Raw genomic sequence first — 14,738 nt, 5'->3', positions numbered from 1 at the left:
ATTAGAATTTTAAATATTATAATTCTTGAATAGAAATGATCTTTAAAAGGATTTAAAGGATTAGCTATATAAAAGAAGGTCTTAAGGGAAAAGTACAAGATTCTCTGAAAAAAAGATCAAGCTGACCTTTAAAATAGAATGAAATAGAACTTTTAGAAATTAAAAATATGGCAATAAAAGCTAAAACTTGTCGGAAGTGAAAATATTTACATATTACACATCTAACAATGGATTTGTATCTGGAATATGTAAAGACTCTCTAAATAAATTATTGATACATATAATAATTTAGATGGATCTCAAAGACATTATCTTCTTCATGGATCACAGTCTTGTCATGGTGATAGGACTTATGTAACTCAATAAAGCTGTGAGCCATGTCATGCAGGGCCACCCAAGACGGACAAGTCATAGTGAAGAGTTCTGACAAAACGTGGTCCACTGGAGGAGGACGTGGCAAACCACTCCGGTATTCTTGCTGCAAGAACCCCAAGGACAGTATGAAAAGGCAAAAAAGGAAAATAATATGACACCAGAAGATGAGCCTCCCAAGTTGGAAGGTATCCAGTATGCTACTGGGAAGAGCAGAGGGCAGTTTAATAGCTCCAGAAAGAAGGAAGAGGCTGGTCCAAAGCAGAAACAATGCTCAGTTGTGGGTGTGTCTGATGGTGAAAGTAAAGTTCAATGCTATAAAGAACAATATTGTCTAGGAACCTGGGATGTTAGGTCCACGAATCAGGGTAAGTTGGACATAGTCAAGTAGGAGAAGGCAAGAGTGAACATTGACATCTTAGGAATCAGTGAACTAAAATGATGGGAATGGATGAATTTAATTCAGATGACATTAGATCTGTGGGCAAGAATCTCTTAGAAAAAATGGAGTAGCCCTATAGTCAACAAAAGAGTCTGAAATACAGTACCTGGATGCAACCTCAAAAGCAACAGAATAATCTTGGCTTGTTTCCAAGGCAAACAATTCAACACAACACAGTAATCAATCAGCAGAGTGATCCAAGTCTGTGTCCCAACCACTGATGCCGAAGAAGCTGAACTTGTCTAATTCTAGGAAGACCTACATGATCTTCTAGAACTAACATCAAAAAAGACATCCTTTTCATCCTAGGTGATTAGAATGCAAATTAAGAAGTCTGAGATGCCTGGAGTAACAGGCAAGTTTGGCCTTGGAGTACAAAATGAAGCAGGGCAAAGGCCAACAGAGTTTTGTCAAGAGAACACACTGGTCAATGTAGACACAATTTTCCAACAACACAAGGGACGACTCTACACATGGACATCACCAAATGGTCAATACTGAAATCAGATTGATTACATTTTTTGAATGGGAAGATGGAGAAGCTCTATACAGTCAGCAAAAGCAAGACCTGGAGCTGACTGTGGCTTAGATCATCAGATCCTTATTGGAAAATTCAGACTTAAAATGAAGAAAGGGAAAACCACTAGGCCATTCAGGTATGACCTAAATCAAGTCTGTTATGATTATACAGTGATGGATAGAGTTAAGGGATTAGATCTGGTAGATACAGTGCCTGAAGAACTATGAACAGAGGTTCATAGCATTGTACAGGAATAAGTGACCAAAACCATCTCCCAAAAAAAGAAATGCAAGAAGGCAAAGTGGTTGTCTGAGGAGACTTTACAAACCGCTGAGGAAGGAAGAGAAGCAAAAAAAGCAAGGGAGAAAGGGAAAGATATATCCAACTGAATGCAGAGTTCCAGAGGATGGCAAAGAGAGATAAGACGCCCTTCTTCAATGAACAATGCAAAGTAGTAGAGGAAAACAACAGAATGGGAAAGACTAGAGATGTCTTCAAGAAAACTGTAGATTACAGCAGAACATTTCATGCAAGGATGGACAAAATAAGGGAGAGAAACGGTAAGGACCTAACTTAGGCAGAACAGATTAAGAAGAGGTGGCAAGAATACACAAAAGAACTATACAAAAAAGGTCTTAATGACCAGCATACCCAGGATGGTGTGATCACTCACCTAGAGCCAGATATTCTGGAGTTTGAAGTCAAGTGGGCCTTAAGAAGCATTAGTACAAACAAGGCTAGTGGAGGTGATGGAATTCCAGCTGAGCTATTCCAAATCCTAAAAGATGATGCTGTTAAAATGCTGCACTCAATATGTCAGCAAATGTGGAAAAGTCAGCAGCGGCCACAGGACTGGAAAAGGTCAGTTTTCATTCCAATCCCAAGAAAGGCAGTGTCAAAGAATGTTCAAACCATCAGACAATTGCACTCATTTTGCATGCTAATAAAATTATGCTCAGTATCCTTCAAGCTAAGCTTCAGCAGTATGTGAACCAAGAATTTCCAGATATACAAGCTGAGTTTAGAAAAGGCAGAGAAACCAGAGATCAAATTGCCAACATTCCTTGGACCATAGAGAAAGCAGAGACTTCCTGAAAAACATCTTCTTCTGCTTCATTGACTATGCTAAAGCCTTTGAGCATGTGGATCACAATAAACTGGAAAATTCTTAAGGAGATGGGAATACCAGACCATGTTACCTGTCTCGTGAGAAACCTGTATGTGAGTCAAGAAGCAACAGTTAGAATCTTACATGGAACAACTGACTGGTTAAAATTGGGAAAGGAGTTCAACAAGGCTGTATATTGTCATCTTGTTTATTTAACTTCTATGCAGAGTACATCATGTGAAATTCTGAGCAGGATGAATCACAAGTTGGAATCAAGGTTGCCAGGAGAAATATCAATAACCTCAGATACACAGATGATAGTCATCTAATGGCAGAAAGTGAAGAAGAGCTAAAGAGCCTCTTGATGAAAGTGAAAGAGGAGAGTGAAAAAGTTGTCTTAAAGCTCAATATTCAGAAAACTAAGATCATGGCATCTGGTCCCATCACTTCATGGCAAATAGATGAGGAAACAGTGGAAACAGTGTCAGACTTTATTTTTTTGGGCTCCAAAATCACTGCAGATGGTGACTGCAGCCATGAAATTAAAAAACGCGTACTCCTTGGAAGAAAAGTTATGACTGACCTAGACAGCATATTAAAAAGCAGAGACATCACTTTGCCAACAAAGGTCCATCTCATCAAGGCTATGGTTTTTCCAGTAGTCCTGTATGGATGTGAGAGTTGGACTATAAGGAAAGCTGAGCGCCCAGGAATTGATACTTTTGAACTGTGGTGTTGGAGAAAACTCTTGAGAGCCCCTCGGAGTGCAAGGAGATCCAACCAGTTCATCCTAAAGGAAATCAGTCCTGACTGTTCATTGGAAGGACTGATGCTGAAGCTGAAACTCCAATACTTTGGCCACTTGATGCGAAGAGCTGACTCATTCGGAAAGACCCTGATGCTGGGAAAGATTGAGGACAGGAGGAGAAGGGGACGACAGAGGATGAGATGGTTGGATGGCATCACCGATGCGATGGACACGAGTTTAAGTAAGTTCCGTGAGTTGGTGATGGACAGGGAGGCCTGGCATGCTGCAGTCCATGGAGACGCAAAGAGTCAAACGTGACTGAGCAACTGAACCGAACTGAAGTGACCCTAAAATATGAGTGCATGCAAAAACTTGTGAAATCTGTTCTTTATTTGATAGTATTGTGCCAATCAACTCCTTCCATAATTCATTCTAGTTATTTAATAGGGGAAAATAATGGGGAAAGCTGAACATAGGTATTCATGAACTCTCTGTACTGTTTTCCAACTGATGATTCTATAATTATTTTAAAATGAAAATTATTTCAAACTTTAAAACTAAAAAATATGTATACATTTTAAAACTCAATGGACATGTTAACAACAGACAAGTCACAGAAAAAAAAGAGAATTGTTGATCTGAAAGATCGATCTGAGGAAATCACCCAAAGCCCATCAACCCAGGAAGATGAAAAGTACAAAAACATTGAGACATGGAGGACAAAATGAGGTGTTAAACAGAGAAAATGTAGGAAAGAAGCTATCTGAATAGATCGTGCTGAGTTTATAAAACTGATGAAAGACATGAATCTATAGATTCAGAAAGCCCAACGACTTGCAAACTGTGTAAATAACAATACACTCACCCTCAGACATACTATAATCAAACTATAGAATACCAAAGGAAAAGAGATTTTTAAGAAAACAACAGGCATGGTTCACTTTATCTGTTGCTATCACAATTTTCTTTTCATTGAGAAACAAACTGCCTAGTGCTTTCTCTTGTATTTACATTTGAAATCTGCTATCCAAATCCACCAATACCTCAGAATATCTCTAGTTTATTACTTTGGGGAAAAAATTAAAAACAATCTGCACTGCCTAAACTTTTGTGCAATCCTGGTAGTAAGAGCTGAGTAAATCTGACAGGCACATGGTCCTTGCTGGCCAAGAACCAACCAACAGACTGTAAGTCTGCTTTAATTTCACTCAACTTGTTTTCACTGCTATAAATAGTGAATAAATCAACCCACCCTTTCTCCCAACTCAGTCTGCAGCACAATGACAGCTCAGTGTAAATACCCTTCAATTAATTTGTTGGGCATTCAGAGGGTACAGATTTAGCACCACATATCCCTTCTACCTGCGCTACCAGGCTCTGACTTTGAACTGGGAAAATGAGTGAAGAGAAAAACCATGTAGCTCTTTTTTTCTTCGTCTTCCCCTTCTCTCTTTCCTATTTTTAAAAAATTTTTCTCCCCCCTCCAACCCCATCCCTTCTTCTTCTTCATCTCTTTTACCCAGTGAACCTGAAACTTCTCTGTGAATCAGGCAATTTCATTCAAAATGGGGTGATTTACAATATAGAGCAATGGGTTGTTTCTGACTCTTCTATAAAGCTCTTAAATCTCTGAGTCTTGTTTTTACCCATCTCTAAAACAGTGCAAAAATAAAACCCTGTAATACTGCTTATGTCAGAAGAAATACAGTGTTACAGCCCAACACTTCACAAACATGTTTTACCACTGTATTCCACTGCAACATAAGTGGTAGTGGAAATGAAAATCATTTAACTTTTTAATATATTTTTCAACTGACACTGATTAATACGTCAAGTTGAAAATAAACAGACAATCCTTAAGGATTTATTTGCCTACAATGCAGGAGACCCCAGTTTGATTCCTGGGTTGAGAAGATCCCTTGGAGAAGGAAATGGCAACCCACTCCAGTGTTCTTGCCTGGAGAATCCCATGGGCAGAGGAGCCTGGCAGGCTATAGTTCTTGGGGTTGCATGAGTCGGATACAACTTAGCGACTAAACCAACCAACCAACCAATTAAGGATTTACTGGGACACTGTGGAAGGATCATTTATCTCTCCTGTTTGATTTTTGGTGAATGAGTGAAGAGTGAGGGGCCATTTCCTTTGGAGTTGGCCAAAAGTAGGACTGCATACGTGGAGCAAATTCTTAAAGAATGAGAGTCATGTGGAAAGTCTACTTACAATTTCCTCCTTTGGGGGATTTCTATGACTCTCCCCCATTGGAAACTTTCTCCATTTTTTACACTGTCCATGGCTTTGATGGACTCTGACAAGTGTATTTCTATAAAGAGCAGTTAAAAATGGGACATACTGTGAAGTTCTCAGTTCTCGGAGTAGGAATAACTGGAAAGAACTATGTAGGAGAGAAGGCTGTATCATCTCCGTCTGTATCAAGATCTCCTCATGCACATGGATGGAAAAGGTCCTCAGCTTGTCCTCTCGGATCTGGAATTCCACTCTGTTTCCTGGGGACCTGCACAAGTGGGTCATGTTGATATCATGCAAAGATGATTCAGTCTCTGGCCACAGGTCGTCATGATGCTTTCATGGTTCATTTTTAATTAGGAAAAATTCACAATACAGACATATGCAAGATTTTTACTTAATCTTTATAATTATTGGCACTCAACTCTACAGTTTTCTCATCTCTTACTCAATAGCCTACTCTCCTTCTCTCTCTTCATTCTCTCCTTTGTTCTTTCATCATTGACTTAAAGTGCTGAAATACTTTTTAAAAATTCTGTTAAATGAAAACAATGAGGAAATGGAAAATCGCTGCCATACTCAGGCTAGGAAACTGACAATATCAAATAAATACACATATGTTTAACCATCACTATACATCATGCCAGAAGTCCACAGCTGGCTAACATCACACTACTTTTGAAAAGTAAACATTTTAGCAATAAATGTTCTAAGGTGACAAGGAAGTATTTTCATTCCTTAAATTTCCTATACAGATGATATGCATAGAGTTAGTATGCATAGAGATTCCCTTGTTCCAGATAATAAATTATTCCACCAGGTTATATCTTTCATGTACACAAACCTCCAGGCTCTGCTTGTTTCAACATTCCCTGCAGCTGTTACTTAGATTTTTGCTACATAATTACTGTTTATTCAAAATCTCTCACTTGTTAGGGGATTTACCCACAGAGCTCTCACATTTAGCTTTCAAGACATGATGATTTTTAAGCGTTTTGTTCTTTGTGCTAAATGTTGAAGGTGGCTTTTAGCCCTAACCAAAATATTTGCATGAGGCTAATTATATTTCTGTGAACCATCAAAATAAAGTCTGTAGAAGAATACGTGGAAAATGTGCATCAAACTTCATAACTGCAATTTCAAATCTTTTGGAACAAAGAATCTTAAAACACGAGAAAGTACAAATACAGGCACCCTCTTCCTTATGAACAGTAACAGGAACAACAGCTGAGAAGTACTGAGTGCTTCCTGCGGGCCAGGCCTTCTCTGAGTACCGTCCATATTTAATCTTTAATTAACCATGAGATAGCTGGTACTGTCAGACCACTGGACAGATGAGAAAATTGAAACCTGGAGAGGATATGTCAGTTGCCCAAGGCCCCTCAGCTAGTAAGTGATGCCGTCTGAATTTAAATCCAGGCATTCTGACTGCAGTGTCCATGCTTGATCCACTACACGATGCTCTCCTTATGAAAGAAACTTCTCCACATTGGTATATATATTCTAAGTTCAGTATCCTCTGCACTAGAAAAAAGGAGAAAGGAGAAAGGCAGGAGCCTCCTTCTACTGCCCTGATTCTGGTCCCCTTTCAACCCACCACTCCCTACACCTGCCCACTACCCTCTCTGCCTTGACAATAAATGGGAGAAACCCCCACAGGGAGGCCAGCTCCATAACAGTTGCTTTTCCTCTTAAAATTTATTTAAAACATCTAGTCTCTGTCTTCTAGAAGCTGGCAATCCAAATAAACAATATGAAGAGGCATATAATTTAAAATTTAAGAAAACGATATAAGAAAACAAATATAAAAAGACATACGGGCATGGGGAAAACTTGAAAAAACAAAGGTTGTAACCAAATTTGACAATAAAGACAATGCGATTTGAAGTGTATAATTGATAAACAGCCTCTGAAGGCAATTCCAAAGCCAAATTTCAACAAATGCGAACTTGTGGTGACAGCTAGGAAACGGCAGCCCACACTTAGAATGTTTCTGTAAAAGTATCTCACTGTTTTAAACGTAAATCTCAAAACGGCTTTCCCCTCTCTTTAGTCAGTTTAACCGGCTTTCCCTCATTCCCTCTTCTTTTCACGTCCCCTCTTCCTTTATGTCTGCTTTCATTCCTCTGGTCCAGATGTTCATTCAACAGCTCCTTTTGGGTTCAGTCCCTGGTCGGGAAGATCTTCTGGGGAAGAGCATGGCAACCCTCTCCAGTACTCTTGCCTGGAGAATCCCACGGACAGAGGAGCCTGGCGGCTACAGTCCATGGGGTCACAAAGAGTCAGACACGACTGAGCATGCATTATGGAGGACCCTGTTTCCAGGTTCTCTGAGGGCTATCAGAAGCTAAGGACAACAGCCCCCGTGTTGAGATTACCTGCTGCAGGGTCATCTTTTAAAATTGAGATGATGATATCACCCATAACATTTAAAACTATCCAATAGCATCCCACTGCTTAACAAAATCGGCCATCGGGTCTCCTTGAAACCCTGAGTAGAAGGCCCTACTTTCTCTCCAGTCACATCCCACCCTCTATCCCCTTTGTTCTGGTGCTGCTGCTGCTAAGTCGCTTCAGTCGTATCAGCCTCTGTGCAACCCTATGGACAGCAGCCCGCCAGGCTCCTGCATCCACAGGATTCTCCAGGCAAGAACACTGGAGTGGATTGCCATTTCCTTCTCCATCCCCTTTGTTCACATCTCTCCAACCTTTGGTCTGCTCTTTGAATTCAGAGGCCCTTAGTTTTATGCCTTGATAACATCCTCTCTGCCATTCAGAGCCCATATCCTAATTTACAGATGCGTGCTTCTGTGGTCATTGATCAGTGTGGAACGCCCCCACTAGACATAACCTGCAGGGGTGTGGGAAGAGGTTAGAGGGCCCCAAAGAGGTAAAACAGAAACATCAGCTGGAGTCAGATTGTAAAGAGTTTCGCAGGTGCCAGACTGAGGAAACGGGCTATTACTTTGTATGCTCTGGGGAGTCCATAATGGTTTCTGAGCAAGGAAGCAAGGAGATCAGAGATACGCTTTAGGAAGAGAGTTGAGTCCAGCAACATAAGTGAGGAGGGATGGAGCAGGGGCCCATTCGGGAGGCTGTTGCTGTAGTCTGAGTAATTGATATGAGATGTTGCACAAAGGTGATGGGGAAGAGAGAGAGGGCACAGACTGAGGATACTGGGCCAAATCAGCATCGATCAGTGTTTGTCGATGGGAACTGAGGGATGGGAAGGGTCCCGAAAGACTCAACTTCAACTTTCTCTTAAACAGAAATCAACAGGTAAGAGGAGGAGGCCCCTTTGAGGAGAAGATGGTAGAACCACTGCTGGAATTTTCAGCTGGAGGCCAGCCTGAACAGAGGACGGACAGATGGAGCTGGATGACAGACTAAAGAAATGTCAGGCCAGTGATGACGTCGGCAGTGTGTGCATGGAGATGGTCTTCATAAAGATGAGGGGGAGAAGGAGGGAAAGGAGCTGGGAAACAGGGATAGCACTGGGAAAGAAAGCAGAGGATTAGGAAAGCCGAGGGAGCAGGGTTCAAGGAGGAGGCTGTGATCAGTAACCCAGAGTGGTCTGCCAAAACTGAAGAGGATAAGCTTGGGAAAAGCTGGCTGACATAGAGAACAGACTTGTGGTTGCCAAGGTGGGAGGTGGGGAGGGCAGGGAAGGATTGGGAGTTTGGGAGTCGCAGATGTAAACCAGTATATACAGGATGGATAAACAACAAGGTCCTATTGTACAGCACAGGTTAGCCTGTGATAAACCACGTTGTAGAAGAATATGAAAAAGAATATACATGCATGTGTATTATACATACATATATATGTATGCCTGAATCACTTTGCTGTAGAACAGAAATTAATATAATGTTGTAAATCAACTCTCCTACAATAAAATTAAACAAACAAAAAAGAAATGCCAGATGGCCAAGTTATAAGGGAGATCTGAGTGAGCAGCCTGGTAAGGGTAAGCCTGCATTGCAAAGGTTTAATTGAGACTGCAAAGGTCGGAAGTGATTCTGCTGCCCTCTGCTGCTAGGCTTGATTTAATTAATTAAGTAGGACAAACAGGAACATTTGCTTGACTGTTGTTTAGTTGCTAAGTTATGTCTGACTCTTTGTGACCCTTTGGACTGTAATCCACCAGGCTCCTCGGTCCATGGGATTCTCCAGGCAAGAATACTGGAGTGGGTTGCCTTTTCCTTCTTCAGGGGTCTTCCTGACCCAAGGATCAAACCCACATCTCCTGCATTGGCAGGTGGAATTCTTTACCACTGAGCCACCAGGGGAGCCTATTTACTTAACTACCAGCCATGAACTAGATGCTTCATGCTATTTAAATAACTTTTCACCACAGTCTTGTGAAGAAAACATCTTTCCTTATTTTAGTTTTTTAGTATGTATTACTACATAATATACAGTTTAAATGGAGTTCAGGGAGGTACTGCCTGGTTGGCTACAGCTCGTGGGGTTGCAAAGTCAGACATGACTGAATGACTAACACTTTCACTTTTTCAGGGAAGTACTGTAACTCGCATAAAGACACACAGTGAGTCAAGTTACTAGACTATAAGTTTCACAAGGGTAGGACCCATGAGTTCTATTCATCGTCATTTATGCCTACCTAGATAGCAATGCTGGGCATACAAGATAGGATGATTTTTCGAATGAATGAATGAATGAATGAATGAATCAAGTTCGGTGTCAAAGTTAGGTCTAATTCCAAAGCCCATAAACCTTCCAGATATCCACTGTTGCCTTTCAAATACTCTTGTTCCAACAGAAGAGACTGTGGTATTGCCAGTTTTGCAACTGAAGAAAGCTTGCGTGCAGCCATGAAGACCCAGAGGAGCTAAAAATAAATAAATAAATCTTTTTTTAAAAGTGTTTAAGAAACAAGAGTGAAGAAGCTGACACTGAGAGACATTATTTCTAAATAGAAGTATGTGATTATAACCTCACTTTGCAAATTACCCAGCCGATAAACCAATCAAACAATCAAATCAATCAAAGCTAAATTCATCATATGTACATCAAAACTGACAAGTAAATGTGTATGAATTTTAAGAAATGTATTTTAGGGGAGGAAGTGCCCCTCATCCATCCCCAAACTCAATCTTGGGCCAAATTGTTTCAAATTATAGGGGACAACTTTTCAGATATTTTTTTAAAAGGAAATTATTTTCCAAAGAGAAATAATTTCTCCTTGGAAGAAAGATACATATATCTTCATATATATATTTCAGAAGACAAATTCAGGGCAAATAGTGGTCATATATTTGAAACTAATTATTAGAAGTTGAAAGGGAAGAGATTCAAATATAACTTATATAAGTTGTACTTTCTGAGTGTATCTGAAAAGATTTGGAAAATACATTTCATTATAAGAAAAGTTTGAACTACAGCAATCCATGTGTTTCTGTCATGGGGGGAGGGGACAGACAGCATCCTGATAGTCACCTTCTTCCAGGTACAGCTGGGAGCTGGGAGGCTGTATATTCATTCAAAAGCATTGTAGATGGAAACAAATTTCAGGTCTGCCTATTGACTAAATGCAAGTCTGGAAAATCAGCTGAACCTTCTAAATATCAGTTTTTCCATGTGTAATGTAGGATTTAAAGTGCCTGGTCTACTTGATTGACAGAGTTGTAGGCAACACCAATATAAAATTGGTAAGAACAGTCAAAGCATTATACAAATGCAGGGTCATCCTCATTATCTCTTTCCTAAAAGACGCTTCTCATCCAATTCCACCCAAACAGAAGAACAATCTGTAAGGAGTCATGTTGCTATTGGGTTTTCTCTGTACCATCATCTTATAGAAACACAGAATTGACCGGCTGTTTAAGAAGTCTCCAAGGCAAGCTGCCTTTAAGCACCTTGAGGGAAAGAATGGTCTTCTCTCATCTAGAGTTGCAGATGTCTGCATTTTGGAAGCTTCTAGATGGTCCTGAGGTTTTGAACTTCCATGAAGCTTCTAGAATCATATATCCCCTATAGATTTGAGTATATGATTTCCAGTTCTGAGGTGGAAAACCCCCATTAGCATCTTTCCCAAAGTAAAATTCAAGGAGGCTGTGGCCAGGATCAGCTTTAGGAGCATCTTTCCAACCATGGAGGCCCCTGAGACAGGTAGAATGCAGAACAGATTCACATTTGAGGGTTACCTGGAATAAGGTAACAGAGGGCAGTGGAGATGTTTGCCAACAAAAACTATTAAGTTACCATGTATTTATCCAACACTTCTTATGTGCCAGGAACTTTAAATACATCACCTCATTTAACCTTCATAAGAGTTAATCCTTCTAGGTAGATATCATGGTACTTCTTCTACAGATGAGTAAACTGAGGGGCAGAGTCTCATTTCCAGAAAAGATTTATCCAGCCTCTATCTTTTTTTCAGACACTGTGAATATAAATAGTGACAAATACAGCGCATTATTTTTGAAGGAGGAGGTCAAATATCTTGTCTAGGACATTGTCCCTGACAGGATTTAAGAGTCAGAATTTACATATAGATCTGTAGGCTGAAAGCTTCATTTATTTGATTAATCGGTCCAGAGTCAGATATTGAGCACACCCTGTGTGCCAAGCACAATGTCAGGGTTAGAGCAGCTAAAACCCTAAGTCAGATCAGACAGCTTCACGGAGCTTAACCCCTGTGCTGCCCGGGGAACCGCTCAGGAGCCCAGAGCGGCTGTCCTTCCCCCCCCCGCAGAAGGATGCCCCCAGATTTTAGGCTGGTCTCTGGGGCCCCAGTTCACACTGGTTATGTCAGGCACCACGGTGGGGACATTTCTAGCTGATTTTTCTTTCCATTTATGGACAGACATATTTTCTTTGAGAAAACGCCGGTTCTGGACAGACGAGTTCGTTCCTAAGTGAGAGGAACACAAGTAAGTAAATGAAATAAAATGAAAGAGACAGAGACCCCCTATGTCCAAAGCCAGTTCGCTGTGAGGTGCAGCCTCTGGGTCTCTATGACACACATCCTCCGGGCTGAAGGTAGCCAAGGGCCGCTTTGTCCTGGGGCTGCGTCAGTGCCCACGTAGGACCCACGCACATCCCTGTGCGGTCAGCTGCCCACGCTTCACTTGGGCTCCGTACGTCCGATGGAGTGTGATTGCCACGGTGGGGAGCTGAGCCCTCTGCGCAGACGCCCCGCTCCCCGCTGAAATCCACGGGGTTTGCAGCCCCCCAGCTCCATCTGCTGACTGTTCCCGGCAACTGTCGTCGCCTCTCCGGAGCCCTCTCAGCGTCCCAGGGTCTCTGATTGATTCTCTTTCTTCTAATTTCCTTCAGCTTTTGACTTCAGTGTTAATTGTAGGATTAAGCTTTGTGTGACTAACCCTTGCACTGCCGGACGGTAATTTTGTGTTTGTTCCTAGTATTCAGGAAGGAAATTGTTTATGCCGTTCTTTCTTTTCTTACAAAAAATATATTGTAGATTGATTTACACTGTTGTGTTAATTTCTGCCGTAAAGCAAAGCTACTCAGTTGTACGTGTATATTCTTTTTCATCTTCTCCTTTATGATTTTTTGCAGGATATTGAATATAGTTCCCCGTGCTGTGCAATAGGATCTTGTGATTTATCCATCCTATATATAATGGTTTGCATCTGCTCATCCCAAACTCCCAATACTTCGCTGCCCCCCCAACCCTCCACCCCTTGGCAACCACAAGTCTGTTCTCCATGTCTGTGAGTCTGTTTCTGTTCTGTGGATATGTTCATTTGCGTCATAGTTTAGATTCCTCATGTAAGCAATATTATACAGTATTTGTCTTTCTCTTTCTGAGGTACTTTCCTTAGTGTGATCATCTCTAGTTGCATCCATGTTCCTGCGAACCATGTCATTATTTCTTATTCATACCACAGAGGTCGACTGATGTTCATGGTTCAGGCTCCTGACAGGAAAGTTATAGTCATCATCACACCTATTACTTTGGTCATCTCTCCTGGCTCCTGTCTTATCTCCTGGTTTTGCCCACCTTTCTGGTGTCCCTACAAAGCCCATTTACACTGTCCTCCGCCCTCAGCATGGCTGTATATTCCTTTCTTTTCTGAGATTTGTCTGGGATATGTCGCTGTAGCACTGAAATGTTCTCTTTGCTATTTACCTAGCTTTTTTCTGTAATTCTCCCAAGCTTTGTCTGCATGTCACACCTCAAGCTACTCAAGTATTCTGACAAACAGATGAATGACTATCTACCCACCTCAGCCTTTATTTTTCCACTAAAAAAGGTATCAATGATGAAGATGGAATTTTTCTTAAAATGAGTTTAGGTCAAACTTAGCCTTGATGGGGGAAAATTCTTTGTCTATTCCTTGGCACAAAACAAAATTTAATACATGTTTATTCCTCTCCTTCCTTGGAAGAAGTCATTTAGCCTGACTTGTCTTAGAGACTCTCCATTCTTAGATATGCATGAGCCCAAACTCAAGATGAAAGCCATCAGAGTTCTGTGCATGGGCATCTCCACCTTTCCAAGGCAGTCCGGTATGGCAGAGCCTGTGAGATAATCGAATTCTGGAGCCCATATGGCCCTTCGAGATGATCTCCGTTGATCCTTGGCAATTTGACAGACTTTGAAATAGACCAGTAATGTTAAAAATAAGTGGGCAGTGAGATTATGGTTCTTACTGGACGATCTCATCTTAGTTTTTCTCTCAAGCACAACCTCCAGTGATAAACTAACCCTATTGATTCGTTGTACCCAAGAATGATCCCCTTCCCAGGAAATGATCTGCTTCCCTCAGGTTCATGTCCTTTGATATATCAGTTGCTTTAAAAGAAAAAAAAATGCCACTGACTTAGAGTGGTCGTTAAAGAGACACTGCAGGCCCCTGGTGAGATCCCATAACTTTTAAATTGGAACGATTCCCTTCAGAAACCACACTACCTAAACCACATACCTAAACACAGGTATGCCCCCAAAAGAGGGGACTTGGCCTACAGCAGAGAGCACAGGCTTTGGAGTCAGGCACACCTGGATGTGAGTTCAAAGTCTGGCACTTTCTGGTTGTGAGACCTAGCTTCATGAAAGACAGTTATGCCTCTGACCCTCAATTTCCACGTCTGCAAAATGGGAGAGTAATACCTTTCACTGGAGATTGCTGGGGATGTCAAATGACTTCATGTATACAAAGTGCCCGGTAGATGATAAACACCAAGTATATGGTATTGATTTCCTATCATGTCATTGAGAGTGGGAATACAGACTGTAATTTTTTCTCATGATGGTCTACACCCACTGATATAAACAGATTTTCTCATAAATATGATAAAGAAGGCAAAAGAAAG

At 41.1% G+C, this 14,738-nt stretch overlaps 1 long non-coding RNA gene across 1 annotated transcript; it reads right to left on the bottom strand.

Moving 5' to 3' along the window:
• Window positions 1-2,609: 2,609 nt before the first annotated feature.
• Window positions 2,610-12,431, bottom strand: LOC145509036 (uncharacterized). Its single transcript, XR_014055804.1, has 4 exons — window positions 12,367-12,431; window positions 11,711-11,841; window positions 10,060-10,287; window positions 2,610-5,703 (listed from the first exon to the last, which is right to left on the bottom strand). It is a non-coding gene; the product is annotated as an uncharacterized LOC145509036 (long non-coding RNA).
• Window positions 12,432-14,738: the final 2,307 nt, after the last annotated feature.

Source organism: Giraffa tippelskirchi, chromosome 6, assembly GCF_054371585.1.
Source record: "Giraffa tippelskirchi isolate mGirTip1 chromosome 6, T2T-mGirTip1v1.2.pri, whole genome shotgun sequence".
NCBI lineage: Eukaryota > Metazoa > Chordata > Mammalia > Artiodactyla > Giraffidae > Giraffa > Giraffa tippelskirchi.
The sequence above is the reverse complement of the archived record's forward strand: the minus strand, read 5'-3'. Positions and strand labels throughout refer to the sequence as shown.